Consider the following 14888-nt stretch of genomic DNA (forward strand, 5'->3'; position numbering starts at 1 on the left):
TAAGACGTATATCGATAATCACTGCATTTCACATATCTGAACTAAAACCATTAAAGCACGCACATAAACTATTTCAAATCGTATGATAAGAATAAAAAAAATATATATATAATTTTATACTATACGCTGTTGTCGACTGTATACACTACACATCAAGCTTATAAAACCAGTACAAACTGACCGTTGAATGCGTGGAAAGATCGTTATATAGCGAGACCAAGATATACTGGATTGTATAGTTCGATGTGAAGTCGTATGCACTGTAGGGAAGCGAGTGACACGGTCATGAATGAAAGCTGCTTTCGCAACATTTCGCTGATTAGACTTATATGTTCTACGATAGTATGTTCTTCTGGTATACGAATGGTTTAGTAACCGCTTTATATCAATGTTTAAAAATAAATATATGTTAGTATCGCTATAATCGTTCTGAAATCCTAAAAGCGTCTATTGAATGAGTCATCGTCTAAACATATAACTTCCACGGCCGATGTAAAATTGCACTTGATGATTGGTAAGTATTAAAGGTAAGGTTAGTTGCATATTTAAAACGATAAACATAGGCAATCTTTATAATAAAAAGCATAAAATTTTATTCATTAATCAAGATTACAAAACATAATAAATAAACATTTCGTTTTATTGGTAAAAATAAAAATATTCAAATGAATATCCGTTCATTTCACCATTCATTAATATTACAAAATATTTTTGCTCAATAGTTAATTTATTTCACTACAGAAATCCGTTCACACTACCTAATCGATCAATGAATGATTAAAGGTGGCAACTGGAACTTCTAACTGGTTTTAAATCATAGACAATGTTGGGTGACAAAATTGTACGACATACGGTTCGTGGTTGACCCTTATTTGAAACACAATAGGTACAATGTAACTGAAAACGTTTGACCCAAAATTATGTAGATCAAGCTAAAATTAAGATACATGTTGCAATGTACGCAACAGTACTTCACTTTTGATACAAAATCTGAACAATTTAAAGTTTTGGAGATCCATGGTTTGGCAGGAATGGGCCGGCTCGATTGGAGTGAAACCACGGCCTCATACAAAACCAACGTGAAACAACGGTTGCGTTGTATGAGTGAGGTTACCGGAGGCCCAATTAACCCCCTTCGTACCCTTCCTAATCTTCGCAATCCCCGATTCCCCAACAACCCTTAAATTCCTAACCCCCAAAACGTCGACAATGCACCTGTAACGCCTCTGGTGTTTCAGGTGTCAAAACAAACTCGAAATAATATTTTTATCAATATCTTAAATATTATTTTTAGACGATTTGCATAATCTACTAATTCAAGTGCGTAACAAAGACGTCATATGTATTACATTGACCATATTTTTACGCGTTATTAAGTGTAATAATAAACTCATTTACATAACAAATTACCAGTTGAATGGAGATGGAATGACAATTACGTCAAAAACCTTGTTGTTTTCATCTTTGAAAGAATAATCGCATGAGTTGTTTTAGGTACATCCCTTAGCAGTTGTTTACCATACAAAATTGTCACTAAGGAATAGTTCAAGTAATCATTAAATGACTTAGTACTCAACACGTTATTGAGTTATTCATTAAAACGAGTAAGTAGTCAACTCGGACCACATGCCTACGGCCCATTTGGGACGAGTTGGGGAAATTAAAAATAAATTAAGTTTTTAGTGGTCAACTCGTCCCACTTTTTTTTTGTATGGATTTTTTAACTTTATCAATGTTTGGTACAGTTAGCAACACAAGATTAAAAATATTTTTTTATAGTTTTTTTCTTTACTTTCGTTTTGTTCATAGATTATTTCATATTAAAAAATCCTGACGAAGTAAGAATCTCTTTTTTAAGTGTCGGTTAAATAATTGATTAAGTACCTAAATTTTTTTTAGCAATCGCACAAATTCATGTATTATCCAAACGTACGAAGAATAGTAAACATGTGTGGCTTAAACAATGGTCATGGCGGTCACTTATGAAGTAAATAATAACATAGATAGAATGAAGTTCCTAGAAAATCTCTTGCTTTCAACAAAGTAATAGAACTTTATTATTTCCACACTAACCCTTTTGCTACTGACTGTACCTTATCTCGTTGTGGTAGTGACGTGGGACGAGTTGACCACTAAAAATATTATTTTATTTTATTTTCTGCAACTCGTCCCAAATGGGCCGTAGGTATGTGGTCCGAGTTGACTACTTACTCATTAAAACGACTGCAACTGTTGTTACCAAGAGTAACGTTCAATTTACGATTCATAAATAAATAAAAATACACTATAAACAACATGTAAACAGGTGTCAAGTTTTCTATGAGAAATGTCTTCATTCTGCTTTTGTATAGAAAAATTAATCATAACATTTGTAAAGTGATTGTCTTCCATTTTATTTATTGTCAATATTTTATTTATCTACGTGACTCCCGCCATTCAATACATACTTATTATTGTCCATTTATTGTGAATATTGTGACACCTTGAATATTGTGTTGTATGCTGTGTACATAAATTAATAAATAGGAGAATCCGCTGGCAGAAGCCAGTACATAATATTTTACTAAAATTATGATAGTACTATGTCAGTTTTTCACACGTGTTACACGTGAGTATATTAAATCATTTATTTGACACAAAACAAATAAGACATCATTTATTTTAAGATACACGACATTTATAATAATCTTGTCTACACTTCGTCAATCATTAAATATGAAAAGTACAGTCATCATCAAATGTTAGTTACCAAATGGTGCTTTCAATTATGACATGTCATGAACATGATGTAAGTACATATAAAAAACTGTGATTGCAAATATTCTTCACGTCTAAAACTGGGCAGAGAAAGGACGGTCTTCGAAACAAATCAATAGTTTTTGTTACTTTTACTGAACAATGACGTAACACAAGCTACGGCGTAAAAGATACTAAATCTACATATTAATACATTTCCGTCCCACTATTACGAAGACAGTAAGTTCATCACCTTTCCCTCAAGTAAAATAGTATAGAAAAAGTATTCATGAATGATAATTTTATGTTAAACAGTTAGAATTATTCAAGGGAATTGACTAATTCATACGTTTTTATAGATTTTTCGCAGTTGGTGTACAGTATGTTAGGACAGAAGTGGTTTCTTAACAGTGGAACGTGATAAAGGTCAGACTTAAGTAGGTACATCGGAAGAAGACAAGGACACTGGGACAATAATCTTATTATACTGAATTGGAAGATGTCAGATAACAAATGATTGTGATCTACTTCACGTTACCATATTTAATACGGATACCAATAACCTTGAATACTGTATTTTCTATAATCAATATCAAGATAAAATTGTCGGCAAACGTCTCTGTCAAACTAATCGAATTATCATAAAACACTTACTTTGAAAATTTGGCTCTTTAACAAAGTCGTGCATCGCAAATAAATAAGAACCTTTTTGGCAAATATTCTATAACGAAACGCACCGTAAGACGTTGCATATTGGCTCATAATAACATTTATGGCGTCTCTTGCAACAAAGAAAGTAAATGTCACACGCTGTCCAGTGTCCAAAATTCCGATGACGTCATTGGATTTCAAATTAAATCAACTCCTCGTTATTAGCCGCCATTACAGGCTGCAGTCCGGACTCAAATTGCATTTTTTTGCTATCACTCTCAAAAAGTACAGTCACGCACAACATCTCCAGTCAAAATTACGTTATAGTTTGTAAAGTGTATCGTTTTATGTTCATTTAAAAGTAAATTCAACTCTGACACAACTAGGCTAATAGGTAATGTAAGTAACAGACAGTCGTATTTTGTAACACTGACTACGAATAGGCTCTTATCATCCAATTTACTAATATACGGTCATTCATAGCATGTATGATCGTTCTACGCATATTTGCTAAGGTAAATCATAGCACCAGATAGTCAGTAAGCTAAAGGAAATTGATTTTTAAATGTGAACCTACGAGTATTAATTACTAACAATGATAACTGTCCCATGAGACAGTGTAGTTAACTTTGTACATTATACCTAGTATATGTACACAAAGTATACCGGAGTACATTATAAATTAGGTATAACAATAGTAAAATATGCGGCAACCAATTAACATAAAACAAATGTATTGTGATCGACTCGATTAAGGTTAGTAATCTATTTTCTTTCACGTGAAAGGTTCATGGAGTATAAGCGAGGCGGTCACATGTGAATTCATTCGTTCTATTCTGTGCATTGCGTTCTATTGCGCACACATACATACACACATGATCGCAAAAACGTATAACGCTATTGAAAACATTGTAATTATAAACCATTCGTTTTGTTAACTCACATTTTAATTTATGTTTTGATTTCTAACACACAAAATACAAAGAAATTCATTATTATTAAGCCATGACTATAGTAATTAAATATTACTCTTGCTTACAATTTAACGCTGATACCAAGTGTACCGGCTAGACGGGACAGCTTTCCAACTGTTTCCAAGTAAATTGGCGAACTGAAACGAGTTCAACCTTGAAACAGCTCATTATATTCCATAACGACATGTATCAAGTACGTGGAATTACATAATGATATGTTATTATATACACGATAATCAATTTTTAGTATTTTCTTTTTTTGTTTAAGTCTGTGTTTGCTTAGTATGATACTGTTATTGAGTTGTATTGGTTGGTATTTATTTCAATTTAAAAGGCAATTATATTGTACTTACACAACAAATATTTGTTGAATTCTATGATAATAGTTTTAAATTTTTAATTTGTTGCATTTATAGGTGCTACAGGAGATTTACAGGCAAACCAAATGTGATTATTGATGATTGCTTTTAGAATTCGTGTTGATTTTGTTAATGAAACAATAATTGTTTAATTTTATTTTTGTTACAATTTTATACCACTATAGACTTATTGCATAAGTTTCATGAAATTTGATTTTAAAAAAATTTTATTGTTAATTTTGTGATAAATGTGCCCTTTTTGGCGTGGCGAGAAAGTGTCAGAGTTTTACTAACTAAAAACCACCCCGTTCTTACTCCTGATTTTCGAAGCCCCGGTAAACCCGCTATGAAGTCCGCAGCTCCGGATCAGGCATCAGCCCTACTGGGCCCCATCTGTGGTGGAAATGGCTCTTTCAGAACTACGCGCTGCACACACAGGTCTGGTTCTGGTCGGGTGGCGCTACCCCTACTTGCCGTCCGAAGAGCCGCACTTACGCGCAGAATATGTGAATTTGTTGTCCTTTCGGTTTAAAGCTACAAGTAACCTTGTTTGTGTGACCTAATTAATATAATCGTAAGACGGTGTTTAATATTATAAATAAATACATGCTGGTCAAAAAACATAGGGTTTATATTTATTTTATTACTTTCACCAATATGTGTCGTGAATTATTAATAATCACTACTAAAAGTGATAAATTTCGATCGATTATTCACATTTACCAAAACGTGTATTTTCAATTAATGATTTACCGTAACATATACACGATAATCAATTTTTAAAGTATTTTCTTTTTTGTGTAAGTCTGTGTTTGCTTAGTATGATACGAGTATTGTTATTGAGTTGTATTGCTTGGTATTTACCCTATTCTTTATTTGCAATTGAACAAAAAAAGTATTTTCATGTTAAAATAATATTTTCTGTGGAACATTGGAAAATGATGACTGTTGATGAAGCGAAAGCGGTGTGCAAGAATCGTAGCAAATGGCGTTTCATTGTTTCTGCCTACCCCCATGGGAGACAGGTGTGAAGTTATGTATGTATTATGTATGCCTTAGAAAATATTCATGTTATGAAATTATTAGAATATTTTGAAAATGACAATCTATACCAAAATCCTGGAAGACACATACAGTATGATATTTTTCTAGCTGACTGTACACAGTGAGCACGTTAAGTTTTTCCTTAGACAACCAATTAGCAGTGATGAAGGAAAGTTGGTTAATGAACATAAAAACGGTTTAATTAAATGTTAGTAAGTATAATGATTTATTTTACGTTCTATCCGCCGCCTCGGCGAGTTAAATACTAACTGAGATTAAATACTAGTCGAGCAAGTTTTCACTAACTAACTGTATTTTATTACGGATGACTTTTCACGGACATGTTACATTTACGCTTTCTAACTGAAATATATTTAGTAGCATTAAATATTTATTGACATTTTTATTACGCGTAAGGAAGTTATAAAAAATAGTTGCAATAATATAATTTTTTAAACGTTTATTGTGTCGTTGACACAAATTGCGAGTACCTAAACTTATTTTTTTCCGTAATGATATCTATTTAATTATTATATCTTTAGTTTACAATATAAGAAATATTTTAATATCTTCAACAGCAACAAGGAACCATTCAAAAAGGTGAATAAAAAAATAATAAATATAACTTACAGAAATAATATTTTTTCACCGTTACCGAAAAATACGACACAAAAAATTCTAACTTCCAAACCGAAAAACTCAAGCAAAAAATGTAAACTCATGCGCAGCAAGCGATACACAATACTACACTGATTACACAAAACTAACTAAGCAACAATGAGCCACATTAGAATTTTTTCAGTTGTTTTCAAACATAAGTTCGCATGTAACCGGTATTCACAAAACAATCACACAGCTGAACGGAAACTGAAAACTGAAGTTATAGTTCTTTTCACAATTTCCTAATTTTTTCATGGGATTCGAGTAATAAAGCGTGTCTAATAAGCATAATTAAATCAAACTCAATTTATTAAGGGACATTCATGTCAAGTAATTTTGTAACTCCGTATATACACATTAATTTTGAGTAAGTTTTGAAACTCCGTATATAAGATATAGGTTTTAAAAATACGCAGTAATCTATTTTGACCTAGTTAGTGTTCAATCCGAGATAATCATTCACTTATCTGAAAAAATATAATAATATTTTTAACTAAATGCTGATGACCTATAAGATTTGTATACTATTTTTAATCAGTTAGTAATATTTTTAAATAATCTTAGCCAAAATATTTTCTATTGTATGATAACCTAACCTTTAAACCAAGTTTTATAAAAATATCTAGTAAGATTAGATTTTTCTTACTTGAAATATGCAAAATGATAAGATAAGGGATACTGAAACTGCACCTTTTTGTGTTAATACTTGGTTAACAAAGCATCAATGTTATGTAGGTTGTAGGTATCACAAATTAATAAAGAAACTCCTCAAACTGCTCTGATTTTCATTACAATAAATATCTACAGTATTTACATGTAAAAGTCAACTATAGCACCATAACCTGCTACAGAAGCCTACTCAAATTTAGTACTCAAAGGACCACTAACTTTCAAAGACGCAGTAGGTACGGAAACAAACTAATAATACTCACTGATTAACAAATAGGTCGCCATTATCTGAGATTTAGCGGAAGTTTTATAACACAAAAAAAAGATACTAGATAAACGCCGATACGTGCGTAAGAAAAGTTTAAATGTTATCAAAATATTTGCTAACAAGATGACTGATAAAAAATCTATTATTTGCCAGACGAAATGGGGTATCTTAAGTCAGTATCACTTAGCATACGTCATCATCTATTCACACATTCTTCTTTTATAAACTTGAACTAGGTAACTAATCTTTAATTTCTCAATGTTGTACCTACTGTACAACTTCACATCCTTGGTAAAATAACCGAGTCTATGAATGGTTTCAATCCTTTTGCAGTACACCAAATGCAATTCTATATCCCATTATGCTACTAACGAGAATTTTACTAACAATGTGTGAATGATGTGTAGATCTTTGATGGAACCAAGGACCATGTGCCATGCTGTAGTAATAATTTAACAAGTGAAGCGTACATACATACAGCTGCTTATTGATAAGACAAATTAGCATCGTCGCTAAAGCACAAAACTGTAGACTTTCTATTGACATACAAACTTTCTTGCACTACGTACCTGCACATAGTATATGTATGTATGTTTCCATGTAATAAGGTTGGTACGTGATTAAGATTACTTTAGTAATGTTATACAATAAATAAAAGGTTTTCTGATGCAAGTCACGTGGACTATTAATAATGGAGTAGAATACTACCTTGTTGGTCTTGCAACCCAATGAGGAGATAAGGACCTGATCGCAATAGGAAATGGGGTTTCCTAAATAACTGGTGAATGGTTGATCATACCGTTAATTACCATTGTATTATGGTATGTTTTAGCACGTAAGAAATACTAGGGATATGAATAGAGAACAAGAAGAAGTCCTTTAGGAAAATGGTCCTTTTGTACAAGCAACGATTGTTACATATAAATTGGATCCTAATGTTTTGCAAAACACTGCTTCACTGACGTGTTCAATGGCGAATTGTTGCTATTTACTTTATTGGTATAATCAGAGTAAATCTGTTATTGTTATTACCAATAACAATATTGAAGATGAAGGATAGAATGCTAATAGCAACAATCTATTAATAGGATGTTGCAACAAAGTATCTGTTGACATGTTATGATAATACATAATAAGATAACCGGTTGAATTCCACATATTTACAAATTCATAGAATCCGGTCTTTGTTGGATATTTCACCAATAGGCTCATTGAATGCTTTAAGTAGTATAGTAGATATAACATAATACACTACACATTGTTTTTTTTGAAGAATTGGACAAGGAAGATCGCGTTTTCTCCAAATCTCCATTTATCAAATGCCCACCGTATCCAGGAGCCTTTTCTAATGATAATTTTAGGATGCTAATGCAATTATTCACATAACCGTATTAAAGGACCAAAATAAATACCAACCAAACCAAAAGGACCAACAAAATATTTTGCTTTAACAATGTAACAACAATATTAGTGTACTAAACGGAACTAATACAAAGTAATTTATGTAATGGCGACACGGAAATATTCCCGTACATCCTAGGTCATATATTTTATTGATACATACCACAATATACCAAGGTTTTGGCAGTGTTACTTAGAACAGTTAGTCCAGTCACGCAGCTGCATAAATTTGGATTGCATATTAGTTTTAGTGGACTATAAACAGCATATTTTATGAGACATAGTATATTATAGTTATAAGGGTTATAATATTTTGTGAATATGTGCTGGACTTGGCCTACCTCAAAGGTATTCAGTGTGAGCGAGGTTTTACGACCCGGGTCAGTTCGGTGGCCAGTCTAAATATAACTGAGACGTTTACGTTGCTATTGAATTATGTTCTAAAACATAACTATAAAAGTTAACATAACATCACGTCCCTAACTCACTGGAGTTAGACAGGAATTCTTAGTCAAACTAGTTTTCACCAGTTATGCAGTTATATGGATACTGAGAACGCGAATATTTAGTGCCCTATAGCTTAAAGATGAAGACAATTCTATGACTTCTCGATGAAAAGTAAAAAGTTTAAACTCAAGTAAATCCATCTTTGTCGTCAAATAAGTCTAGCATTTCAAAGTAAAAATGACGATCAAACTTTCCAACTTTGCCAATTCAAAAGATTTCTAGAGCAGTTTTATTCCGAATAAGTATTAGAAAGGGAAGTTTAAGTGTTTACTTAAACGTACGTGTATTGCATATACCTTTTAAGACAAAAGCTTTGAAAAGGATTTCTGAGTTTCCAGTAAGTTTTATTGCTTTAGGAATTTGCAAAATGCTCAGTCTAACTAAAGAACGCTATAACTGATCGTGCTACCGGTCTAGACAACCTTGGGTACTTATTTATAGTCCAAACAGTTGCATGTTTAATCTAAAATTTTGTTTTAGAACGGATCAAATTCTTTTTTAAATCTCCTAGCGATACACTAAAGATTAGATCATTTAGACAATAGAAAACTTCATATACCTACTGATGTCATAGGCCTATCCTATTGATCAAATAATCATCATCTTCATAATTATCTTACGTCATTTTGCAATACCCAAAACGAAAACGATATAACCAACAACTAATCTACACTATCCTAAGACTATGTGCAGCTGTTGGTTATCCTGTATAAATAAATAAATAAACATACAATATTTCATTACATTTGTATTGATAAAGTAAGCACATCATGTCACAGTCCAACCCTAAATGTAGTCTTACAATGTCCTAATATAATAATCTGCTACAGTCAAGAGCATGATAGCTGAAGTGGCCCTTCAAGTCTACTATCAGTTGTAATCCGTACTGTCATGCATTCAAATACTATAGATAAAGCTATGTTTTCAAATATTACGGCACATTGACCTTGTTAGGTACTGTAATATGTAGGTATCAATTGTAAATAAAAGAAAATTGGACAATGAACTTTGGTACTATAGAAGAATGAAAGAATGTTTCACTTCAAGATATTTTTTTTTTTGTGGAATAGTGGGGCAACGAGCAAAGGGGCACCTGATGGTAAGCGATCAGCGCCGCCCATGGACACCCGCAACACTAGAGGAGTCACAAATGCGATTCTTGAACGAATTAGGGACGATAGATAGACAAAAGAAAAGAGGAAGAAATGAAGCTATATACTTAGGTATCTAAAAGCAAAAACTGTGATTCAGATCTTCAAAACCAAGACAATTGATACGTAAATGCTACGCATGTTGAACAGTTACCTTCATCCCTAATGATTCAGGGATATAATCATCAGCAAACAGAAATTAATTACTATATTACCTTCCGTGATCACTCTCATCTTTCGTCTTGCGGTTATGAACGAAAAACAATAACTAATAAAACATTTTCCTTCCTCCACGATCCTTATTCATAGTTTCATTGATTGAGGTTCCATTCATTACGTATTGGGAAATAACAATGCATAAGATAGACAAAATAAACACATATTTCCTTCTTCGCTTAGCTCAGTTTTCATTCATAAAAGGGTTTTCCTAAGGACCAACGTCATCAGTCATCTGATGACAGCTATGACTGTTAAGGAAGATTCAATATGGGTAAAAAGAAAGTATTTTCCAAAAAAATCCGTGGTAGTATGACTTTTCGAATGAGCTGGTCTTTTGCGCATGCAACATAACTCATGGGATTTTTGAGGACATTCTGAACTAAACTAAAAGACTCACTGCGTTTTGTGTGAAAATCATCATAATACGCATTACGCATATCTACAGGTGTTTGTTTGTTTAGTAAATCTTGGGAAGAATGAATGAAAAAAGACAGTTATGGTGTACGTTGATAAACCAAATCTAATAACAACACTACTATTGTTTACCGACGTATGAAATCAAACGATTGTCTTCTCAACGCTTATTCCAAATAAAAATATATATTCAACCGGCCAACTGCCACAACCTATGAAAAATCTTTGAATGAAGAATTTTTTTTTAAATTTGTTTTAAAAACAGTTATCGATCCAGCGATTTGAGATTAAATTACTTTCTGAGACAATACAGGATTATTCTAAACCTACAAAAAGAACTGCCATTAGACGAATAACGCCCAAATACTGAAATGCTACTCAATTTTAAGTTGTACTTAAACATCGTGCTATCTCTGTCATTTTATAAAGAATTGATAGGAACAGAACTAGTTTTGAGAGCGTCTTAAAATTGAGTAGCGTTTGAGTATTCGGACATAAGACATGAAACACTCAGAAAGTCGGTTGTAATAATGACTGACCCTATCTAGTTACACGTGAAGTGACACGCTAGTGTATACGCGTGAAATCGATACACTGCGACCATTTCACAACGTCCCCAAGTGTAATCTTTCTTTAATATTGCACTACACTGTATTGGTAATATTGCTTTAGGTGATAAATTATTAATATTGAGAACTAGAAGCTTGCCTGTGTTCGTAGAAGTGTCATTCTCCGACTCTTCTAGGGAATTGAACTATTTTATACTAGCCGATTTTGGGCCGCTTGATTGGTGCTTGATAATCAACAAAGCTTAAGTGAGGCATCTCGAATGTTTTGTCGACCATATACTTAGGTACTATTAAACTTTTTTCAAAGAACAAAAACTAACTTTAGTTTTATTGGTAGAAGAATATGTTATAGGTGCAATAAAGAAGTTTTACAGTTATCATAATTCCTATTATTAAGTACAATATTCAAAAATAATTTTATTCGTAAAATCTCCTTCTAAACGGTCACGGTTACGGCTTTTAGATCAACGAACTTGCATAATAAATAAATATATTTCCGCACGAGTTAATTAAAACTTAATGGCTAAGTTACTAAGGTTTTAATTCTCATTACTTATACGTGTGAGCTTAAACAACTTTATTAATATTAGAAAATAAGGAGACAGTCCGTGTTTAAAAAAAATGGTCCTTCAGTCCAAAAGCGTTTAATTTAATGATTATAAAACACGTCACATTATTTTAAATTACTATCTCTTTTTTACTAAACAAGGTTATGATAATCTAACCTTCATTATTAAGAATTAGGTTATCAAATGCAGAATTCGATTTTTGTGAATTCGTTATAATTTCCAAAGTTGTTTAAACGAACTGTTCAATTCTATTAAGTACTAAGTACATATCGAATTCTTAACCACCGACACACCCAAGAAATTTATATCATTTTATTTTTAATCCACGTAAATACATACAATACCTATAGAAGTAGATCAAAGCCACTGCAATACAGTAGAGTGCAAATAATCAGATCGAAAGCATTGCACATAGCCGACCCGCTGCGGACTGCCTAGCAGGTTACCGGTGCTCCGGCTCGAAAAGCAGTAGGAACGGGGTGGTTTTTAGTCAGTAAGAATCTAACACTACCTCTCGCTTCGCCCAAGACTTCAATCAAGAAATCATTGAATGATTTTGGCCACACAAAAAAAAAGCATTATACATAAGCATATAATCTAGTATCATTAATATTTAAATATCACTGAAGTACGCAAATCTATCGTATCAGAGTACAATGTTTCATTAATAATTCTTTAATACATTGTTTAGTTACATTTTAATTTATACGTCACTAGACTGCGCACTTTTGAAACACGTTTTATAAAAATGTTACACTCTGTATAATGAGTACTATTAGTTGTATATAATGCAAGTAACATTAGCTCGGTCAGTCACGACTGAAAAAAAATACATTCAATTATGCATGTATTATTAGGTACACACATGATTTTCGGTGACTGTATTAAAAAAATAATCGTCAAAACGAATGACCACACGAAAACGAGACGATTCCTTTTTTTTTTTGTTGCGTTCTTTATGTTTGCAAGTTTGTATGACAAAAACGGCTAGTCCACCAAGAAATAACACTACGACTCTTTAATTTAAAAATTAATTGTATACTAAAAATTGCTGCCCAAACATCTAATACAAAAACTAAACAAAACAAAACGCAGGATCATGGAAAAAGTACATAATTTTAAAGTTAGACGCCTGCCTAACCACTGAGAAAAATAATAAGCATGAAGGTTGTATATTAAATAATTCAAATGTCTGTAACAGTTAACGGCCGAGACGGGTGGCAAAAAAGAGATCGCATATTAACCATTTTCCTAAAGTTATGATCATGGGCATAATCCATAGCTGTCTTTAATTAAAAAAAACTGTAGTCGGTAAAAAAGAGATAATTCTTACACGTGACTTTGGCATTTATAAAGTCTAGGCAGTAAAATTTTATTATTTAAGAAATCTCTTGATTACTTATAATAAAAATATTATTATACCTAAGTATAATCGCATTATCTTGCGGGTACAATTAAATAATATCGTTTAGAAACGACAGTATTTATTTACCTGCTTGATAAGTGTTATTTACACTACAATAATGAAATAGTAAACTTAGTACATTGTATTAAGCTTTATATTTATTTGCATTAGTTTCTATTTCCCTAGTTTGGGCAGTAAAAGTAAAAAAAAAATGTGCAAGTATCTCAATGATATGTGCATAAGTTTAATCAGAATAATAAATAATTACGCTGTGTCTAAGTCACGGTTACCATTTACTTTATTTTAACTATGGGTTTTACAACTAAAATTAGGCTCTAGGCAAATTAATTGACGTTTAAAATAACGGTATTTTTTATTTTATAAGACAAGTTTTCGTTTTCTTGAGTTTCGAAATCTTGAGTGCAAAAACTCAAGATTTTTTTCTATTTAAAATAAGTTGATGCCTATTTTAATTTAAATAAACAATAAACAATTTCGCATAAATAAATAAATAAAATATTAATAAAAACTTACCGTTCAAAAGGAAACAATAAAACCGATCGAGCTCACTGGCACACAACACTTCACTAAAGCAAAAAAAGAAAGAATATATTTTTTAAATAAATAGGCGCTAAAATTGACAAGTTATTCGAAATTCGGAAAAAGAATTGAATATGGCGGAGCGCGCGTCCGCTGCGGCGATTCAACGCTGAATGATAACAGGTTGTGTTGGCGGCAGCGTAATTATATCAATGAGAGTCGGGCATTTCTGTGCAAGTCAGGTGTAGGAGTCAGTCACACTATCTACTGAATAGCCGAGTGAGTAATGCCATACAATATTTTGCTACGTCATTCACGGTTGCAGTTCGACAACCAACTAAGGAAAACATATCGGCAACCCGCCAATCTGGATTCGTAACTTATGTCAAAAAAACCGTCACTGGTTTTTTGTGCCATTCACAAACCTGGCTGAGATGACGTCTTAAATTAAGGAAAACTTATAAAGTGTCTATGTTACCTTTTTATAGGCAAAACACATAAAAACACTATAAGTACTTATAAGAAAAAATATGGTTTAGTTTTCAAATTCAAGACACCTATCAAAACCACAAACCTATTTAATATTTTTCTTTGCACTTAACCGCAAGTTTGTATGATCATTACATTTAACACATACCTACAGCCAGTGAAAATAAACAAAATAAATATGTATGTTTTACCTGCAACCACTTACTGTAATTATATAAGGATCAAAAGACCATGAAGAAGTCTATTACAGTTTTACAGTTATC

The 14888-nt window shown here is 32.2% G+C and overlaps 1 protein-coding gene across 2 annotated transcripts in view; it reads right to left on the reverse strand.

Moving 5' to 3' along the window:
- The window catches only part of LOC118280392 (cystinosin homolog), a 52562-nt gene that overhangs the window by 27970 nt on the left and 9704 nt on the right, over positions 1 to 14888 (reverse strand). Inside the window, exon 1 of one of the 2 annotated variants that reach the window (XM_035600424.2) lies at positions 14131 to 14444. The exons of the other annotated variant lie outside the window; for it this stretch is intronic. The gene's annotated coding sequence lies outside the window, so the exon portion shown is untranslated. Of the gene's footprint in view, positions 1 to 14130; positions 14445 to 14888 lie in introns of those variants that run through there. 2 annotated transcript variants of the gene reach the window in all.

This window comes from Spodoptera frugiperda, chromosome 20, assembly GCF_023101765.2.
Source record: "Spodoptera frugiperda isolate SF20-4 chromosome 20, AGI-APGP_CSIRO_Sfru_2.0, whole genome shotgun sequence".
NCBI classification, from domain to species: Eukaryota; Metazoa; Arthropoda; class Insecta; order Lepidoptera; family Noctuidae; genus Spodoptera; species Spodoptera frugiperda.